Genomic DNA, 21,347 nt, shown 5'->3' with positions numbered 1-21,347 from the left:
GGGGAGGGGCCTGGACAGGGGGAGGGGTCTGGGACAGGGGGAGGGGCATGGGTCAGGGGGAGGGGGTGGGGCCTGGGACAGGGGGAGGGGCCTGGGACAGGGGGAGGGGCCTGGGACACGGGGAGGGACCTGGGACAGGGGGCGGGGACTGGGACACGGGGAGGGGCCTGGGACAGGGGGAGGAGCCTGGACAGGGGGAGGGGCCTGGGACAGGGGGAGGGGCCTGGGCAGGGGGAGGGACCTGGACAGGGGGAGGGGCCTGGGACAGGGGGAGGGACCTGGACAGGGGGAGGGGCCTGGGACAGGGGGAGGGGCCTGGGACAGGGGGAGGGACCTGGGCAGGGGGAGGGACCTGGACAGGGGGAGGGACCTGGGCAGGGGGAGGGACCTGGGACAGGGGGAGGGGCCTGGTACAGGGGGAGGGGGTGGGGCCTGGGACAGGGGGAGGGGCCTGGGACAGGGGGAGGGGCCTGGGACAGGGGGAGGGCCTGGGACAGGGGGAGGGGCCTGGACACGGGGAGGGGCCTGGACAGGGGGAGGGGGTGGGGCCTGGGACACGGGGAGGGGCCTGGACAGGGGGAGGGGCCTGGGACAGAGGGCGGGGACTGGGACACGGGGAGGGGCCTGGGACAGGGGGAGGGACCTGGGACAAGGGGAGGGGCCTGGGACAGGGGGAGGGACCTGGGACAGTGGGAGGGGGTGGGGCCTGGGACAGGGGGAGGGGCCTAGCGAAGGTTCCTGGGGCGGTTGGGGGCGGGGCCTAACCGGCGGGAGACAGAGCGTGCTTGAGGCCTGAGGCAGAGCTGTAGGGGGCGGGGCAAGTGTGAGGGGCGGGACTGCTGCAGGGGGCGGGGCCAGATCAGGAAGCGGAGCAGCTGTGGGGGGCGGGGCCTGGGCTGCGGCAGGGTCGGGTACGGGTCTGGGGGCGGGGCCTGGTCAGGGGGCGGGGCCGGGCCTGGGGGCGGGGCCGGTCCGGGGGCGGGGCCGGTCCGGGGGCGGGGTCTGGTCATGGTGCGGGGCGGGGCCTGGTCAGGGGGCGGGGCCGGGGCGGTCCGGGGGCGGGGCCGGGCCTGTCGGAGGATGCAGACACAGACACAGACTCAGGGAGGGAGTGAAGTGGATCCGGGATCGAGGGAGAAACAGACACCAGCGGGAACAGGGGTCAGGTGAGTGTGGGGTCAGGTGAGTGTGGGGTCAGGGGAGTGTGGGGTCAGGGGAGTGTGGGGTCAGGGGAGTGTGGGGTCAGGGGAGTGTGGGGTCAGGGTGAGTGTGAAATCAGGGGGAGTGTGGGGTCAGGGGGAGTGTGAAATCAGGGGGAGTGTGGGGTCAGGGGGAGTGTGGGGTCAGGGGGAGTGTGGGGTCAGGGGGAGTGTGGGGTCAGGGGGAGTGTGGGGTCAGGGGGAGTGTGGGGTCAGGGGAGTGTGGGGTCAGGGGGAGTGTGGGGTCAGGGGGAGTGTGGGGTCAGGGGGAGTGTGGGGTCAGGGGAGTGTGGGGTCAGGGGAGTGTGGGGTCAGGTGAGTGTGGGGTCAGGGGAGTGTGGGGTCAGGGGGAGTGTGGGGTCAGGGGAGTGTGGGGTCAGGGGGAGTGTGGGGTCAGGTGAGTGTGGGGTCAGGGTGAGTGTGGGGTCAGGGGGAGTGTGGGGTCAGGGGGAGTGTGGGGTCAGGGGGAGTGTGGGGTCAGGGGGAGTGTGGGGTCAGGTGAGTGTGGGGTCAGGTGAGTGTGGGGTCAGGGGGAGTGTGGGGTCAGGTGAGTGTGGGGTCAGGGGAGTGTGGGGTCAGGGGGAGTGTGGGGTCAGGGGAGTGTGGGGTCAGGGGGAGTGTGGGGTCAGGTGAGTGTGGGGTCAGGGTGAGTGTGGGGTCAGGGGGAGTGTGGGGTCAGGGGGAGTGTGGGGTCAGGGGGAGTGTGGGGTCAGGGGGAGTGTGGGGTCAGGGGGAGTGTGGGGTCAGGGGGAGTGTGGGGTCAGGGGAGTGTGGGGTCAGGGGGAGTGTGGGGTCAGGGGGAGTGTGGGGTCAGGGGGAGTGTGGGGTCAGGGGAGTGTGGGGTCAGGGGGAGTGTGGGGTCAGGGGGAGTGTGGGGTCACGGGGAGTGTGGGGTCAGGGGGAGTGTGGGGTCAGGGGGAGTGTGGGGTCAGGGGAGTGTGGGGTCAGGGTGAGTGTGGGGTCAGGGGAGTGTGGGGTCAGGGGGAGTGTGGGGTCAGGGGGAGTGTGGGGTCAGGGGGAGTGTGGGGTCAGGGGAGTGTGGGGTCAGGGTGAGTGTGGGGTCAGGGGAGTGTGGGGTCAGGGGGAGTGTGGGGTCAGGGGAGTGTGGGGTCAGGGGGAGTGTGGGGTCAGGGGAGTGTGGGGTCAGGGGGAGTGTGGGGTCAGGGGGAGTGTGGGGTCAGGGGGAGTGTGGGGTCAGGGGAGTGTGGGGTCAGGGGGAGTGTGGGGTCAGGGGGAGTGTGGGGTCAGGGGGAGTGTGGGGTCAGGGGAGTGTGGGGTCAGGGGGAGTGTGGGGTCAGGGGGAGTGTGGGGTCAGGGGGAGTGTGGGGTCAGGGGGAGTGTGGGGTCAGGGTGAGTGTGGGGTCAGGGGAGTGTGGGGTCAGGGGGAGTGTGGGGTCAGGGGAGTGTGGGGTCAGGGGGAGTGTGGGGTCAGGGGAGTGTGGGGTCAGGGGGAGTGTGGGGTCAGGGGGAGTGTGGGGTCAGGGGGAGTGTGGGGTCAGGGGAGTCTGGGGTCAGGGGGAGTGTGGGGTCACGGGGAGTGTGGGGTCAGGGGGAGTGTGGGGTCAGGGTGAGTGTGGGGTCAGGGGAGTGTGGGGTCAGGTGAGTGTGGGGTCAGGGGGAGTGTGGGGTCAGGGGAGTGTGGGGTCAGGGGGAGTGTGGGGTCAGGGGGAGTGTGGGGTCAGGGGGAGTGTGGGGTCAGGGTGAGTGTGGGGTCAGGGGAGTGTGGGGTCAGGGTGAGTGTGGGGTCAGGGTGAGTGTGGGGTCAGGGTGAGTGTGGGGTCAGGGTGAGTGTGGGGTCAGGGGGAGTGTGGGGTCAGGTGAGTGTGGGGTCAGGGGGAGTGTGGGGTCAGGGGAGTGTGGGGTCAGGGGAGTGTGGGGTCAGGGGGAGTGTGGGGTCAGGGGGAGTGTGGGGTCAGGGGGAGTGTGGGGTCAGGGGAGTGTGGGGTCAGGGGGAGTGTGGGGTCAGGGGAGTGTGGGGTCAGGGGGAGTGTGGGGTCAGGGGAGTATGGGGTCTGGGGAGTATGGGGTCAGGGGAGTATGGGGTCAGGGGAGTTAGGGATCAGGGGAGTATGGGGTCAGGGGAGTATGGGGTCAGGGGAGTTAGGGATCAGGGGAGTATGGGGTCAGGGGAGTATGGGGTCAGGGGAGTATGGGGTCAGGGGAGTTAGGGATCAGGGGAGTATGGGGTCAGGGGAGTATGGGGTCAGGGGAGTTAGGGATCAGGGGAGTATGGGGTCAGGGGAGTATGGGGTCAGGGGAGTTAGGGATCGGGGGAGTGAGGGATCAGGGGAGTATGGGGTCAGGGGAGTTAGGGATCGGGGGAGTATGGGGTCAGGGGAGTTAGGGATCGGGGGAGTATGGGGTCAGGGGAGTATGGGGTCAGGGGAGTATGGGGTCAGGGGAGTATGGGGTCTGGGGAGTATGGGGTCAGGGGAGTATGGGGTCAGGGGAGTATGGGGTCAGGGGAGTTAGGGATCAGGGGAGTATGGGGTCAGGGGAGTATGGGGTCAGGGGAGTTAGGGATCAGGGGAGTATGGGGTCAGGGGAGTATGGGGTCAGGGGAGTATGGGGTCAGGGGAGTTAGGGATCAGGGGAGTATGGGGTCAGGGGAGTATGGGGTCAGGGGAGTATGGGGTCAGGGGAGTTAGGGATCAGGGGAGTATGGGGTCAGGGGAGTATGGGGTCAGGGGAGTATGGGGTCAGGGGAGTTAGGGATCGGGGGAGTTAGGGATCAGGGGAGTATGGGGTCAGGGGAGTTAGGGATCAGTGGAGTATGGGGTCAGGGGAGTATGGGGTCAGGGGAGTTAGGGATCAGGGGAGTATGGGGTCAGGGGAGTTAGGGATCAGGGGAGTATGGGGTCAGGGGAGTTAGGGATCGGGGGAGTATGGGGTCAGGGGAGTTAGGGATCAGTGGAGTATGGGGTCAGGGGAGTATGGGGTCAGGGGAGTTAGGGATCAGTGGAGTATGGGGTCAGGGGAGTTAGGGATCGGGGGAGTATGGGGTCAGGGGAGTTACGGATCAGTGGAGTATGGGGTCAGGGGAGTTAGGGATCGGGGGAGTTAGGGATCGGGGGAGTTAGGGATCGGGGGAGTTAGGGATCGGGGGAGTATGGGGTCAGGGGAGTATGGGGTCAGGGGAGTTAGGGATCGGGGGAGTATGGGGTCAGGGGAGTATGGGGTCAGGGGAGTTAGGGATCGGGAGTGTTAGGGATCGGGGGAGTTAGGGGTCAGGGGAGTATGGGGTCAGGGGAGTATGGGATCAGTGGAGTATGGGGTCAGGGGAGTTAGGGATCAGTGGAGTATGGGGTCAGGGGAGTTAGGGATCGGGGGAGTTAGGGATCGGGGGAGTATGGGATCGGGGGAGTATGGGGTCGGGGGAGTTAGGGATCGGGGGAGTTATGGATCGGGGGAGTATGGGGTCCGGGGAGTATGGGGTCAGGGGAGTTAGGGATCGGGGGAGTTAGGGATCGGGGGAGTTAGGGATCGGGGGAGTTAGGGATCGGGGGAGTATGGGATCGGGGGAGTATGGGGTCGGGGGAGTTAGGGATCGGGGGAGTTATGGATCGGGGGAGTATGGGGTCCGGGGAGTATGGGGTCAGGGGAGTTAGGGATCGGGGGAGTTAGGGATCGGGGGAGTTAGGGATCGGGGGAGTTAGGGATCGGGGGAGTTAGGGATCGGGGGAGTATGGGATCGGGGGAGTATGGGGTCCGGGGAGTATGGGGTCAGGGGAGTTAGGGATCGGGGGAGTTAGGGATCGGGGGAGTTAGGGATCGGGGGAGTATGGGATCGGGGGAGTATGGGGTCGGCGGAGTTAGGGATCGGGGGAGTATGGGATCAGGAGAATTTGGGATCAGTGTGTGGGATGGTGAGAGTATGGGATCAGGAGTGTCTGGATTTCGGAGAATCTAGGATTGGGAGGGTGTGAGATCGGGAGGGTCTGTGTTTGAGAGTATCTGGGATCGCGCATATCTGGGATCAAGAGAATCTGGGTTTAGGAGAATCTGGGATCAGGAGAGTCTGTAATTTGGAGTGTAACAGGGTGGCTCAGTGGTTAGCACTGCTGCCTCACAGTGCCAGGGACCCAGGTTCAATTCCCGCCTCAGCCGACTCTCTGTGTGGAGCTTGCACATTCTCCCTGTGTCTGCGTGGGTTTCCTCCGGGTGCTCATTAGTCAGGGGTAACTATAGGATAGGGGGCAATGGGTCTGGGTGGGTTACTCTTCGGAGGGTCAGTGTGGACTTGTTGGGCCGAAGGACCTGTTTCCACACTGTCGGGAATGTATGGTTCTGTAGGGATTCTATGGGATTAGGAGAGTCTAGGATGTGGGGACACTGGGATCAGGAGGATCAAGGACCGGGGCGACTGGGATTAGGAGGGTCTAAAATCAGGAGAGTCTAGGATTGGGAAGATCTGGGATCAGGAAAATCTGCCGTCAAGAAGGTCTAAGTACAGGAGCGTTTGGGCTCAGGAGAATCTGAGATCAGAGGGGTCTGGGATCAGATGGCTCTAGGTTTATGAGAGTCTGTAACTAGGAAAGTCTGGGATCAGGGGAGACTGGGATCAGGAGAACCTGGGACTGGGGGCGATTGGGATTGGGAGGGTTTGGGATTGAGAGAGTCTGGGGTCAGGAAAGTTTGGGATCAGGGAGACTAGAATCGGGAGAGTCTGGGATCATGAGAGTCTGGGATGAGGGGAGAGTGAGATCAGGAGAGTCTGGGATGAGGGGAGAGTGAGATCAGGAGAATCCAGTCTGTGGATCAGGAGGGTCTGGAATCAGGGGAGACTGGGATCGAAGGAATCTGAGATTGGGAATGTAGGACATGAGAAACAGGAGTCTTCGACTAGGGGAGTCTGGGATTGGAGAGACTGGGATCAGGAGAGTCTGGGATTGGAGAGACTGGGATCAGGAGAGTCTGGGATCAGGACAGTCTAAGATCAGGAGTGGTACGGTATGGAAACAGGCCCTTCGGCCCCAACTGTTCCATGCTGACCATGGTGCCCACTCAGCTAGTTCCAATTGCCCACATTTGGGAGCTATCCCTCTAAACCATTCCCATCCTTGTACCTCTTAGTGTTTTGTAAATGTTGCTGCCTCCACCATTTCTCTGGCAGCCCGTTCCATGTACGCACCACTCTACGTGAAGAAGCTTCTTGTTAAATCTTTCCCCTTTCACCTTAAACCTATGCCCTCTAGTTTACAATTCTCCATCCCTGGGAAAAAGACTGTATGTATTCATCCTATCTGTGCCCCTCATGATTTTATACACCTCAGTAAGGCCATCCTTCATTCCCCTACGTTCCCAGGAATAAGCTCCTATCGCAGGTCCGCCTCTCCCTATAACTCAGGCCTACAAGTCCTGGCAATATCCTTGTAAACCCTCTTTGCACTCTTTCCAGTTTAACTATGTCATTCCTATAACAGGGTGACCAAAACAGGACACAATACTCCAAGTGTGGCCTCACCAACGAATTATATAACAGTAACATTTTGTGAATACATTTCTATCTGTTTTAAAATCTAGTAGTCAACCTAGCTAACTTACTCTGGGTAATTTTCACTAGACACTTCCCAAAACAAATTGCAACGTTATGATTAGGGCTGCCTGTTAAAAATGTTTTCAGTGGTCTGGCCTCATCCGTGACAAAGGGAAGGATGTGGAAGCGCTGGAGAGAGTTCAAAGGTGATTGGTGAGAACGATCCCAGCAATGAGGGATTTTACAAACAAAGAAAGGTTAGAGAGAGATTGGGCTTATTGTGTTTGGAGCAGGCAAGATGAAGAGATGACCTTCCTGAGGTGTTCAAAATGATGAACAATTGTGACAGGGGAAACAAGGATAATCTCTTTCCACAGGTTGGTATGTCAGTAACCAGGGCTCACAATTTCAACACTGCCAGTGAGAGAGCGAGGAGTGAGCTGAACAGAAACTTCTTCACTCAGAGAGTTGTTCGGCTTTGGGATGTGCTGACTTGGAGAGTGGGAGAGGAGGATTCCGTAGGAGGTTTATAAAGATAGCTAGAGATATATTTGAAAGTGATAAAGTTAGAGGGGTGGAAAATGGGATTAGCTGGGTGAGTCTTTCAGTAAGACACGATGGGCCGAATGCCTCCTTGTACTGGACAATTCTATGTTTCTAGGTCAGTCTAGGATCAGGAGAGTCTGTGACCTGGAGAGTCCAGTCTGAGGATCAGGAGAGTCTGTGGGAGAGGCAGTGTCTGGGATCAGGAGAGTCTGTGGGAGAGGGAGTGTCTGGGATCAGGAGAGTCTGTGGGAGAGGGAGTGTCTGGGATCAGGAGAGTCTGTGGGAGAGGCAGTGTCTGGGATCAGGAGAGTCTGTGGGAGAGGCAGTGTCTGGGATCAGGAGAGTCTGTGGGAGAGGCAGTGTCTGGGATCAGGAGAGTCTGTGGGAGAGGCAGTGTCTGGGATCAGGAGAGTCTGTGGGAGAGGGAGTGTCTGGGATCAGGAGAGTCTGTGGGAGAGGCAGTGTCTGGGATCAGGAGAGTCTGTGGGAGAGGCAGTGTCTGGGATCAGGAAAGGGAATCCAGAGATTGGGGGATAGATTTAAGGATTGGGGAAGGAATGTCAGGAACTGAGAGAGGGATTCAGGGATCAGGAGATCACTGGGCTTCATGGAGACTAACCTTCCGTGAAACTTGATAGAATTAATACTGAGCAAAACTGAAATAAGATTCAGGGATCTCTCGGTCTCTCTCTCTCTCACTCTCTGTCTTTTCCTCCCACTCATACTCTCTATGTGTGTGTGTCTCTCTCTCTCTCTGTGTCTTTCTCTCCCTCTCCCTCTCTATCTGTGTCTCTGTCTCTATCTTTCTCTCTCACTCACCTGCTCTCTGTTTCTGTCTCTATCTTTCTCTTTCGCTCTCAGTGCCTGTTTTCTTTCTCTCACTGTCACTGTCTGTGCATCCTCTCTCTCTGTATCTCACTCACCCTGTTTGTCTTTTTCCCTTTTGACTCTCGCTGTCTCTCATTGTCTCCCTGTGTACGTGTGTCTCTTCCTGTCTCTCTCTGTCTCACTAATTGTCTTTCATCTCTCTTTAGGTAAAAACAAGGACTGCAGAGGCTGGAAACTAGAGTCTAGATTAGTGTGGTGCTAGAAAAGCACAGCAGGTCAGGCAGCATCCGAGGACAGGCAAAATCGACATTTCGGGCAAAAGCCCTTCATCAGGAATAAAGACAGAGAGCCTGAAGCGTGGAGAGATAAGCTAGAGGAGGGTGGGGGTGGGGAGAGAGTAGCATAGAGTACAATAGGTGAGTGGGGGTGGGGATGGAGGTGATAGGTCAGGGAGGAGAGGGTGGAGTGGATAGGTGGAAAAGGAGCTAGGCAGGTCGGACAAGTCCGGACAAGTCAAGGGGACAGTGCTGAGCTGGAACTGGGATGAGGTGGGGGAAGGGGAAATGAGGAAGCTGTTGAAATCCACATTGATGCCCTGGGGTTGAAGTGTTCTGAGGCGGAAGATGAGGCGTTCTTCCTCCAGGCGTCTGGTGGTGAGGGAGCGGCGGTGAAGGAGGCCCAGGACCTCCATGTCCTCGGCAGAGTGGGAGGGGGAGTTGAAATGTTGGGCCACGGGGCGGTGTGGTTGATTGGTGCGGGTGTCTCGGAGATGTTCCCTAAAGCGCTCTGCTAGGAGGCGCCCAGTCTCCCCAATGTAGAGGAGACCGCATCGGGAGCAACGGATACAATAAATGATATTAGTGGATGTGCAGGTAAAACTTTGATGGATTTGGAAGGCTCCTTTCGGGCCTTGGATAGAGGTGAGGGAGGAGGTGTGGGCGCAGGTTTTACAGTTCCTGCGGTGGCAGGGGAAAGTGCCAGGATGGGAGGGTGGGTCGTAGGGGGGGCGTGGACCTGACCAGGTAGTCACGGAGGGAACGGTCTTTGCGGAAGGCGGAGAGGGGTGGGGAGGGAAATATATCCCTGGTGGTGGGGTCTGTTTGGAGGTGGCGGAAATGTTGGCGGATGATTTGGTTTATGCGAAGGTTGGTAGGGTGGAAGGTGAGCACCAGGGGCGTTCTGCGCTTGTTACGGTTGGAGGGGTGGGGTCTGAGGGTGGAGGAGCGGGATGTGGACGAGATGCGTTGGAGGGCATCTTTAACCACGTGGGAAGGGAAATTGCACTCTCTAAAGAAGGAGGCCATCTGGTGTGTTCTGTGGTGAAACCGCTCCTCCTGGGAGCAGATACGGCGGAGGCTGAGGAATTGGGAATACGGGATAGCATTTTTGCAAGAGGTAGGGTGGGAAGAGGTGTAATCCAGGAAGCTGTGGGAGTCGGTGGGTTTGTAGAAAATGTCAATGTCAAGTCGGTCGTCACTGATGGAGATGGAGAGGTCCAGGAAGGGGAGGGAGGTGTCAGAGATGGTCCAGGTAAATTTAAGGTCAGGGTGGAATGTGTTGGTGAAGTTGATGAATTGCTCAACCTCCTCATGGGAGCACGAGGTGGCGCCAATGCAGTCATCAATGTAGCGGAGGAAGAGGTGGGGAGTGGTGCCGGTGTAATTACGGAAGATCAACTGCTCTACGTAGCCAACAAAGAGACAGGCATAGCTGGGGCCCATACGTGTGCCCATGGCTACCCCTTTGGTCTGGAGGAAGTGGGAGGATTCAAAGGAGAAATTGTTAAGGGTGAGGACCAGTTCTGCCAAACGAATGAGAGCGTCGATGGAAGGGTACTGTTGGGGATGTCTGGAGAGGAAGAAGTGGAGGGCTTGGAGGCCCTGGTCATGGCGGATGGAGGTGTAGAGGGATTGGATATCCATGGTGAAGATGAGGCTTTGGGGGCCGGGGGAACGGAAGTCTTGGAGGAGGTGGAGGGCGTGGGTGGTGTCTCGAACGTTTGTGGGGAGTTCCTGGACTAGGGGGGATAGGACAGTGTCGAGGTAGGTAGAGATGAGTTCAGTGGGGCAGGAGCATGCTGAGACAATGGGTCTGCCAGGGTGGTCAGGCTTGTGGATCTTGGGAAGGAGGTAGAACCGGGCAGTGCGGGGTTCCCGGACTATGAGGTTGGAAGCTGTGGGTGGGAGATCTCCTGAGGTGATGAGGTTCTGTATGGTCTGGGAGGTGATGGTTTGGTGATGGGGGGTGGGGTCATGGTCGAGGGGGCAGTAGGAAGAGGTGTCCTCGAGTTGACCTATCACCTCCATCCCCTCCCCCACTGACCTATTGTACTCTATGCTACTTTCTCCCCACCCCCACCCTCCTCTCCTTTATCTCTCCACCCGACAGGCTCTCTGCCTGTATTCCTGATGAAGGGCTCTTTGCCCGAAACGTTGGTTTTCCTGCTCCTCAGATGCTGCCTGACCTGCTGTGCTTTCATCTCTTTCTCTGGCTCTCTGTGTGTGTCTCTCACTCTGTCTCAGATTTCAAATCGAATGTTGATTTTGCTGGTTGTACACCTTGTAGCTGTAACATTGTATTCCTCTCTGTTCAATCAAAACTATTGCATGCAAATCAAAACTATTCACTCTACCTCGTTACATGTGAAAAACATTAAATCAATCAACGCAGATCTCTCTCAGTCTTCCATTCAGTTTGGCTGCTGTTTTTGTTTGTGTCTCTGTAACTCTGTCTGTGTCCATCACTCACTTTTCTGTCTGTCTTACACTATGTCCTGCCCTCTTGCACTCTCTCGGTGATCCTCTGTCTGTCTCTCTCTCTCTCTCCCTCTCACTTGCTGTCCCTCACACACTGTCTCTGTGTCTGCACATGCCTCTGTCTTGCTCTCTCTCTTGTTCTGTGTCTCTGACTCTCACTCTCTTTTATCTCTCGCTCCATGTCACTCTGTCACTTACTCTGTCTGCCTCCCTGTCTCGCTTTCACTCTCCCTGTATATATGCCTTTCTGTATTTCTGTTTTTTTTCTCTGTCTTTCACCCTCTCTCTGCCTCACACTTGCTGTCTCACATGCCTGAGTGTGTCTCTCTCTGTAACCCTCTTTGTGTTCATGTAACTCTCTGTCTTTGTCTCACTTTTTGTGGGTTCTGTATCTCTCTCTCTCTCTCTCTCTCACACTTGTTCTCCCTTTAACTGTGTGTGTCTTGCTCTCTCTCTTTCTGATCCTGTGACTCACTGTCCCTGGCTCTCTTTTTCTCTGTGTTACTCTCTGTGAGTTTCTGTACACATCTCTCTCTCTCTATCTCTGACTTGTTCTCCCTGTGTCTGTGTCTTTCTCTCTCTGTGTCTACATTGTGTATCCACCAACCAGTTTTCAGTCCAGTTAAATATCCTATCTCCAGTCCCAAGCATTTTAATGTTTCCCTTTTAATCTTATGTGGGACTTTGTCTGAGAGCCTTCTGAAAGTCCGAATAAACCTCATGACTTGGCATAAACCCCACTCAACCAATATCATTAAAAGGTCTTTAAACTATAGCTCGCTTTCAAGATCTAAATGTTCCTGTGAGGGTGAAGGGCAAGGTTGGTGGGAATAGGGAACCCTGGATGACAAGGGATATTGAGGCTTTGACCAGACAAAAGGAGGTTGTGGCTCAGGTACAGGCAGCTGGGATCATGGGAGTACTTGGAGCTTTACAGGGAATACAGGAGTTTACTGAAGAGGAAACAGGAAGGTACAAAGGGGGCCTTGGCTGAGAGGATGAGGTCAATCCAAAGAGGTTTATCAAATGACAAAATATATCTAGAGAGAGAATAGGAAGCTGGCGGTATGGTGGCTCAGTGGTTAGCACTGCTGCCTCGCAGCACCAGGGACCCAGGTTCGATTCTAGCCTCAGGTGACTGTCTGTGTGGAGTTTGCACATTCTCCCTGTGTTTGCGTGGATTTCCTCCGGGTGCTCCGGTTTCCTCCCACAGTCCAGAGATATGCAGGTCAGGTGAGTTGACCACGCTAAGTTGCCCATAGTGTTCAGGGATGTGTAGGTTAGGTGCATTAGTCAGGGGTAAATGTAGAGCAGTAGGGTCTGGGTGGGTTACCTTTTGGAGGGCCAGTGTTGGGCTGAAGGGCCTGTTTTTACACTGTAGACCTCTCAAGGATCAAAGTGGGCATATATATGTAGACCCATAGGAAATGGGTGAGGACCTCATTGAATATTACTCCTCTGTGTTTATGGTGGAGAAGGACATGAAGACTTGGACATTTGGAAAGGTCAGTGATGATATCTTGGGGACAGACCATATCACAGTAGAGGAGGTGTTGGATATATTAGAATGTGTGAAGGTGGATAAATTAGATTACTTACAGTGTGGAAACAGGCCCTTCAGCCCAACAAGTCCACACCGACCTGCCGAAGCACAACCCACCCAGACCCATTCCCCTACATTTACCCCATTTACCTAACACTACGGGCAATTTAGCATGGCCAATCCACCCTAACCTGCACATCTTTGGACTGTGGGAGGAAACCGGAGCACCCGGAGGAAACCCACGCAGACACAGGGAGAACGTGCAAACTCCACACAGACAGTCACCTGAGGCGGGAATTGAACCCGGGTCTCTGGCACTGTGAGGCAGCAGTGCTGACCACTGTGCCACCCATAAATCGCCTGGTCCAGACCTGATATATCCAAGAACACTGCAAGAGGCCAGAGGTGAAATTGCGGGGAGCCTGAGAACTGTAGAGCAGTAAACCTGTGGGAGGGAAGTTACTGGAGAAGATTCTGAGGGATAAGATACACATGCATTTGGAAAGACAGGGTTTGATTAGGAATAGTCAGCACGGCTTTGTGAGTGGGAGATCTTTGATGAAGTCACCAGGGAGGTTGACGAGGGCAGGGCAGTAGATGTAGTCTATATCGATATCAGTAAGGCCTTTGATAAGGTAGTCTGCTCTGGAAAGTTAGATCGCATGGAATCTAGAGGGAGGGGGAAAATTGGATACACAATTGGCACGGTGGCACAGTGGTTAGCACTGTTGCCTCACAGCGCCAGAGACCCGGGTTCAATTCCTGCCTCAGGCGACTGACTGTGTGGAGTTTGCACATTCTCCCCGTGTCTGCGTGGGTTTCCTCCGGGTGCTCTGGTTTCCTCCCACAGTCCAAAGATGTGCAGGGTCAGGTGAATCGGCCATGGGAAGTTGCCCGTAGTGTTAGGTCAGGGGTAAATGTAGGGGAATGGGTGGGTTGCGCTTCGGAGGGTCGGTGTGGACTTGTTGGGCCGAAGGGCCGGTTTCCACACTGTAAGTAATCTAACCTAACAATTGGCTTGATGGTAGGAAGCAGAGGGTAGTAGTGGAAGGCTGCTTATTGGACTGGAGTCCTGTGACTAGTGGAGTGCCTTAGGGATTGGTGCTGGGCCCATTGCTGTTTCTTATCTGTATCAATAATTTGGATGAGAATATAGAAGGCAAAACTCGTAAGTTTGCAGATGACTCTAAAATAGGCGGTATTTTGGACAGTGAGGAAGATTATTAGAAATTGCAGTAGGATTTTGATCAGCTGGGGAAGTGGGCTGAGAAATGGCAAATGGAGTTTAAATTATAAGAACATCAGACCCAGGAGCAGGGGGAGGCCGTTCAGCCCCTCGAGTCTGCTCTGCCACTCAATACAACCATGGCTGACCTTTTCACGGACTCAGCTCCACTTACCCACCCGCTCACAATGTCCCTTATTCCTTTACTGTTCAATAAAAATCTATCTTCGCCATAAAAATATTTACTGAGGAAGCCTCCACAGCTTCCCTGGGCAGGGAATTCCTCAGATTCACAACCCTCTGGGTGAAGAAGTTCCTCCCCAGTTCAGGCCTAAACCTGCTCCCTCTAACCTTGAGACCATGCCCTCTTGTCCTAGTCTCACCCACCAGTGGAAACATCTTCTCTACTTCAATTTTATCGATCCCCTTCAGAATTATCTGTTTCTATCAGATCCCCCTCATTCTACTAAATTAGAATGAATATAATCCCATTCTCCTCAGTCTGTCCTCATTAGCCAACCCCCTCAACTCTGGAATTAACCGAGTGAACCTCCTCTGCACCCCCCTCCAGTGCCAGTACATCCTTTCTCAAGTGAGGAGACCAAACCTGCACACAGTTTATGGGTGGCATGGTGGCACAGTGGTTAGCACTGCTGCCTCACAGCGCCAGAGACCCCGGTTCAATTCCCGCCTCAGGCGACTGACTGTGTGGAGTTTGCACGTTCTCCCCGTGTCTGCGTGGGTTTCCTCCGGGTGCTCCGGTTTCCTCCCACAGTCCAAAGATGTGCAGGTTAGGTGAATTGGCCAAGGGAAATTGCCTGTAGTGTTAGGTGAAGGGGTAAATGTAGGGGTATGGGTCTGGGTGGGTTGCACTTCGGCGGGTCGGTGTGGACTTGTTGGGCCAAAGGGCCTGTTTACACACTGTAATGTAATCTAAAAATCTAGTACTCCAGGAGTGGCCTCAGCAGCACCTTGTACAGCTACAACATAACCTCTCTGCTTTTAAACTCAATCCCTTTAGCAATGAAGGATAATATTCCACGTGCCTTCCTAATTACCTGTCAGACCTGCAGACCAACCTCCTGTGATTCATGCACAAGGACACCCAGGTCCCTCTGCACAGCAGCATCCTGCAACTTTTACCATTCAAGTCATAATCTATTTTGCTGTTACTCCTTCCGAAACGGATGACTTCACATTTACTAACATTGTATTCCATCTGGCAGACCTTTGCCCACTCACCCAATGTATCTATGTTCCTCTACAAAGTTTTACAGTCATAGAGTCACAGAGATGTACAGCACAGAAACAGACCCTTCGGTCCAACCCGTCTATGCCAACCAGATATCCCAACCCAATCTATTCCCACCTGCCAGCGCCCGGCCCATATCCCTCCAAACCCTTCCTATTCATATACCCATCCAGATGCCTTTTAAATGTTGCAATTGTACCAACCTCCACCACATCCTCTGGCAGCTCATTCCATACATGTACTACTCTCAGTGAAAATGTTGCCCCTTAGGTCTCTTTTATATCTTTCCCCTCTCACCCTAAACCTATGCCCTCTAGTTCTGGATTCCCCGATCCCAGGGAAAAGACTTTGTCTATTTATCCTATCCATGCCCCTCATAATTTTGTAAACCTCTATAAGGTCACCCCTCAGCCTCTGACACTCCAGGGAAAACAGCCCCAGCCTGTTCAGCCTCTCTCTCTAGCTCAGATCCTCCAACCCTGGCAACATCCTTGTAAATCTTTTCTGAACCCTTTCAAGTTTCACAACATCTTTCCGATAGGAAGGAGACCAGAATTGCACGCAATATTCCAACACTGGCCTAACCAATGTCCTGTACAGCCGCAACATGACCTCCCAACTCCTGTACTCAATACTCTGACCAATAAAGGAAAGCATACCAAACTCCTTCTTCACTATCCTATCGACCTGCGACTCCACTTTCAAGGAGCTATGAACCTACACTCCAAGGTCTCTGCGCACTTTGCTCCGCTGCTCATCTTTGAGTCATCTGCGAATTTTGACATGTGGTCCCCAACTCCAAATCATCCATATAAATTGTAAATAATTGCAACCCCAACACTGATCCCTGAGGCACACCACTAGTAACTGATTGCCAGCTAGAATAGCACTCATTTATTCCCCACTCTTTGCTTCCTGTCAGTCAACCAATCCTCTATCCATTCTAATAGAATATAGAACACTGAACATTCCAGCGCAGTACAGGCCATTCGGCCCTCTATGTTGCACCAACCTGTGGAACTAATCTGAAGCCCATCGAACCCACACTATCCCATTCTCATCCAGATGTTTATCCAATGACCATTTAAATGCCCTTAAAGTTGGTGAGTCTACTACTGTTGCAAGTAGGGCGAAACTGAGGACTGCAGATGCTGGAGATCAGAGTCAAGATGAGAGTGGTGCTGGAAAAGCACAGCAGGTCAGGCAGCATCCGAGGAGCAGGAAAATCAACTTTTCGGGCAAAAGCCCTTCATCAGGAATGAGGCAGGGTGGGAGGTAAATGAGAGGGGCTGGGGCTCGGGAGAAGGTAGCATAGAGTACAATAGGTGAGGGATGGAGGTGATAGGTCAGGGGGGAGGGGGGAGTGGAAAGGAAGATAGGCAGGTAGGACAGATCATGGGGATGGTGCTGAGCTGGAAGTTTGGAACTAGGGTGAGGTGGGGGAACGGGAAATGAGGAAGCTGTTGAAGTCCACATTGATGCCCTGGGGTTGAAGTGTTCCGAGGCGGAAGATGAGGCGTTCTTCCTCCAGGCGTCTGGTGGTGAGGGAGCGGCGGTGAAGGAGGCCCAGCACCTCCATGTCCTCGGCAGAGTGGGAGGGGGAGTTGAAATGTTGGGCCACGGGGCGGTTTGGTTGATTGGTGCGGGTGTCTCGGAGATGTTCCCTAAAGCGCTCTGCTGGGGGGCGCCCAGTCTCCCCAATGTAGAGGAGACCGCATCGGGAGCAACGGATACAATAAATGATATTAGTGGATGTGCAGGTAAAACTTTGATGGATGTGGAAGGCTCCTTTAGGGCCTTGGATAGAGGAGAGGGAGGAGGTGTGGGCGCAGGTTTTACAGTTCCTGCGGTGGCAGGGGAAAGTGCCAGGATGGGAGGGTGGGTCGTAGGGGGGCGTGGACCTGACCAGGTAGTCACGGAGGGAACGGTCTTTGCGGAAGGCGGAGAGGGGTGGGGAGGGAAATATATCCCTGGTGGTGGGGTCTGTTTGGAGGTGGCGGAAATGTCGGCGGATGATTTGGTTTATGCGAAGGTTGGTAGGGTGGAAGGTGAGCACCAGGGGCGTTCTGTCCTTGTTACGGTTGGAGGGGTGGGGTCTGAGGGCGGAGGTGCGGGATGTGGACGAGGTGCGTTGGAGGGCATCTTTAACCACGTGGGAAGGGAAATTGCGGTCTCTAAAGAAGGAGGCCATCTTGTGTGTTCTGTGGTGGAACTGGTCCTCCCGAGAGCAGATACGGCAGAGGCGGAGGAATTGGGAATACGGGATAGCATTTTTGCAGGAGGTAGGGTGGGAAGAGGTGTAATCCAGGTAGCTGTGGGAGTCGGAGGGTTTGTAGAAAATGTCAGTGTCAAGTCGGTCGTCACTGATGGAGATGGAGAGGTCCAGGAAGGGGAGGGAGGTGTCAGAGATGGTCCAGGTAAATTTAAGGTCAGGGTGGAATGTGTTGGTGAAGTTGATGAATTGCTCAACCTCCTCGCGGGAGCACGCGGTGGCGCCAATGCAGTCATCAATGTAGCGGAGGAAGAGGTGGGGAGTGGTGCCAGTGTAATTACGGAAGATCAACTGCTCTACGTAGCCATCAAAGAGACAGTCATAGCTGGGCCCATATGTGTGCCCATGGCTACCCCTTTGGTCTGGAGGAAGTGGGAGGATTCGAAGGAGAAATTGTTAAGGGTGAGGACCAGTTCGGCCAAACGAATGAGAGCGTCGATGGAAGGGTACTGTTGGGGACGTCTGGAGAGGAAGAAGTGGAGGGCTTGGAGGCCCTGGTCTAGTTCCCTCCCCACCCCTTTCCGCCTTCCGCAAAGACCGTTCCCTCCGTGACTACCTGGTCTGGTCCACGCCCCCCTACGACCCACCCTCCCATCCTGGCACTTTCCCCTGCCACCGCAGGAACTGTAAAACCTGCGCCCACACCTCCTCCCTCACCTCTATCCAAGGCCCTAAAGGAGCCTTCCACATCCATCAAAGTTTTACCTGCACATCCACCAATATCATTTATTGTATCCGTTGCTCCCGATGCGGTCTCCTCTACATTGGGGAGATTGGGCGCCTCCTAGCAGAGCGCTTTAGGGAACATCTCCAGGACACCTGCACCAATCAACCACACCGCCCCGTGGCCCAACATTTCAACTCCCCCTCCCACTCTGCCGAGGACATGGAGGTGCTGGGCCTCCTTCACCGCCGCTCCCTCACCACCAGACGCCTGGAGGAAGAACGCCTCATCTTCCGCCTCGGAACACTTCAACCCCAGGGCATCAATGTGGATTTCAACAGCTTCCTCATTTCCTCTTCCCCCACCTCATCCTAGTTTCAAACTTCCAGTCCCCTTGACTTGTCCGGACTTGTCCGACCTGCCCAGCTCCTTTTCCACCTATCCACCCCACCCTCTCCTCCCTGACCTATCACCTTCATCTCCTCCCCCACTCACCCATTGTACTCTATGCTACTCTCTCCCCACCCCCACCCTCCTCTAGCTTATCTCTCCACACTTCAGGCTCTCTGCCTTTATTCCTGATGAAGGGCTTTTGCCCGAAATGTTGATTTTTCTGCTCCTCGATGCTGCCTGAACTGCTGTGCTTTTCCAGCACCACTGATCCAGAATCTGGTTTCCAGCCTCTGCAGTCATTGTTTTTACCTCACCGATCTGAGCTATAAGGAGAGGCTGAACAGACTGGGGCTGTTTTCCCTGGAGTGTTGGAGGCTGAGGGGTGACCTTATAGAGGTTTACAAAATTATGAGGGGCATGGATAGGATAAATTGGCAAGGTCAATTCCGTGGAGTGGGGAGTCCAGAACTAGAGGGCATAGGTTTAGGGTGAGAGGGGAAAGATATAAAAGAGACCTAAGGGGCAACGTTTTCACGCAGAGGGTGGTATGTGTATGGAATGAGCTGCCAGAGGATGTGGTGGAGGCTGGTACAACATTTAAGAGGCATTTGGATGGGTATATGAATAGGAAGGGTTTGGAGGGATATGGGCCGGGTGCTGGCAGGTGGGACTAGATTGGGTTGGGATATCTGGTCAGCATGGACAGGTTGGACCGAAGGGTCTGTTTCTGTGCTGTACATCTCTATTGCTGTCTGATTGTCGGGCAAAGAATCTCATCTGGTGCAGTAATGTCCTTTGAAGAAGGAAACTGTCTTCCTGCATGTGATTCCAGGCCAGTGTGTCTGTATTCTAACTGCTGTCTGGGATGAGCAATAAAGCTTGGTTTAACCAGCCCTCATCCCATGAATGAATTAACAAAAGGAGCAAGGAAGTTGCTAGTTTATAAAACATTGGTTAGGCTGTCAATGGAATACTGTGATGGAATACTGTGATGGAATACTGTGATGGAATACTGTGATGGAATACTGTGATGGAATACTGTGAATACCGTGATGGATACTGTGATGGGATACTGTGATGGATACTGTGAATAGGCGATGGATACTGTGAATACTGTAGATGGATACTGTGGTGGATACTGTGGATACTGCGATGGATACTGTGGATACTGTGATGGAATACTGTGATGGATACTGTGATGGAATACTGTGAATACTGTGATGGAGAGTGTGATGAATACTGTGATGGATACTGTGAATACTGTGATGGATACTGTGAATACTGTAGATGGATACTGTGAATACTGTGATGGATACTGTGAATACTGTAGATGGAATACTGTGATGGATACTGTGATGGAGAGTGTGATGGATACTGTGAAAACTGTGATGGATACTGTGGATACTGCGATGGATACTGTGAATACTGCGATGGATACTGTGAATACTGTGATGGATACTGTGGATACTGCGATGGATACTGTGAATACTGTGATGGATACTGTGATGGATACTGTGAACACAGTGATGGATACTGTGGATACTGTGATGGATACTGTGAATACTGTGATGGATACTGTGATGGATACTGTGAATACTGTGATGGATACTGTGGATACTGCGATGGATACTGTGAATACTGTGATGGATACTGTGGATACTGCGATGGATACTGTGAATACTGTGATGGAATACTGTGATGGATACTGTGGATACTGTGATGGATACTGTGATGGATATTGTGAATACAGTGATGGATACTGTGGATACTGCGATGGATACTGTGAATACTGTGATGGATACTGTGGATACTGCGATGGATACTGTGAATACTGTGATGGATACTGCGATGGATACTGTGAATACTGTGATGGATACTGTGGAAAATGTGAATACTGCGATGGAGAGTGTGATGGATACTGTGAATACTGTGATGGATACTGTGATGGATACTGTGAATACTGTAAATGGATACTGTGAATACTGTGAATACTGTAGATGGATACTGTGAATACTGTAGATGGATACTGTGAATACTGTGATGATGCTGTGATGGATACTGTGATGGATACTGTGGTGGATACTGTGGTGGATACTGTGATGGATACTGTGACGAATACTGTGAATAGTGCAATGGATACTGTGAATAGTGCGATAGATACTGTGAATAGTGCGATGGATACTGTGAATACTGTAGATGGATACTGTGGTGGATACTGTGATAGATACTGTGAATACTGTAATAGATACTGTGAATACTGTGATATATACTGTGAATACTGTGATGGAGAGTGTGATGGATACTGTGAATACTGTGATGGATACTGTGGATACTGTGATGGAATACTGTGATGGATACTGTGATGGAATACTGTGAATACTGTGATGGAGAGTGTGATGAATACTGTGATGGATACTGTGAATACTGTAGATGGATACTGTGAATACTGTGATGGATACTGTGAATACTGTAGATGGAATACTGTGATGGTTACTGTGATGGAGAGTGTGATGGATACTGTGAATACTGTGATGGATACTGTGGTGGATACTGTGAATACAGTGATGGATACTGTGAATACTGTGATGGATACTGTGGATACTGCGATGGATGCTGTGAATACTGTGATGGATACTGTGATGGATACTGTGAACACAGTGATGGATACTGTGGATACTGTGAATACTGTGATGGATACTGTGATGGATACTGTGAATACTGTGATGGATACTGTGGATACTGCGATGGATACTGTGAATACTGTGATGGATACTGTGGATACTGCGATGGATATTGTGAATACTGTGATGGAATACTGTGATGGATACTGTGGATACTGTAATGGATACTGTGATGGATATTGTGAATACAGTGATGGATACTGTGGATACTGCGATGGATACTGTGAATACTGTGATGGATACTGTGGATACTGCGATGGATACTGTGAATACTGTGATGGATACTGCGATGGACACTGTGAACACTGTGATGGATACTGTGGAAAATGTGAATACTGCGATGGAGAGTGTGATGGATACTGTGAATACTGTAAATGGATACTGTGAATACTGTGAATACTGTAGATGGATACTGTGAATACTGTAGATGGATACTGTGAATACTGTGATGATGCTGTGATGGATACTGTGGTGGATACTGTGATGGATACTGTGATGGATACTGTGGTGGA

The 21,347-nt window shown here is 53.7% G+C and overlaps 1 protein-coding gene across 5 annotated transcripts in view; it reads left to right on the top strand.

Moving 5' to 3' along the window:
- Positions 1–1,089: 1,089 nt before the first annotated feature.
- LOC122543814 (rho-related BTB domain-containing protein 1) overlaps positions 1,090–21,347 on the top strand; it is a 374,953-nt gene continuing 354,695 nt past the window's right edge. For all 5 annotated transcript variants that reach the window (XR_015758733.1, XM_087992354.1, XM_087992360.1 and 2 more), the window contains exon 1: positions 1,090–1,166. The gene's annotated coding sequence lies outside the window, so the exon portion shown is untranslated. The remainder of the gene's footprint in view (positions 1,167–21,347) is intronic.

The sequence above is a fragment of the Chiloscyllium plagiosum genome, unplaced genomic scaffold (assembly GCF_037043375.1).
Source record: "Chiloscyllium plagiosum isolate Xiang-an unplaced genomic scaffold, Cpla_swu_hap1 HiC_scaffold_1, whole genome shotgun sequence".
Classification (NCBI taxonomy): Eukaryota; Metazoa; Chordata; class Chondrichthyes; order Orectolobiformes; family Hemiscylliidae; genus Chiloscyllium; species Chiloscyllium plagiosum.
This window is presented reverse-complemented; position numbering and strand designations above follow the sequence as displayed.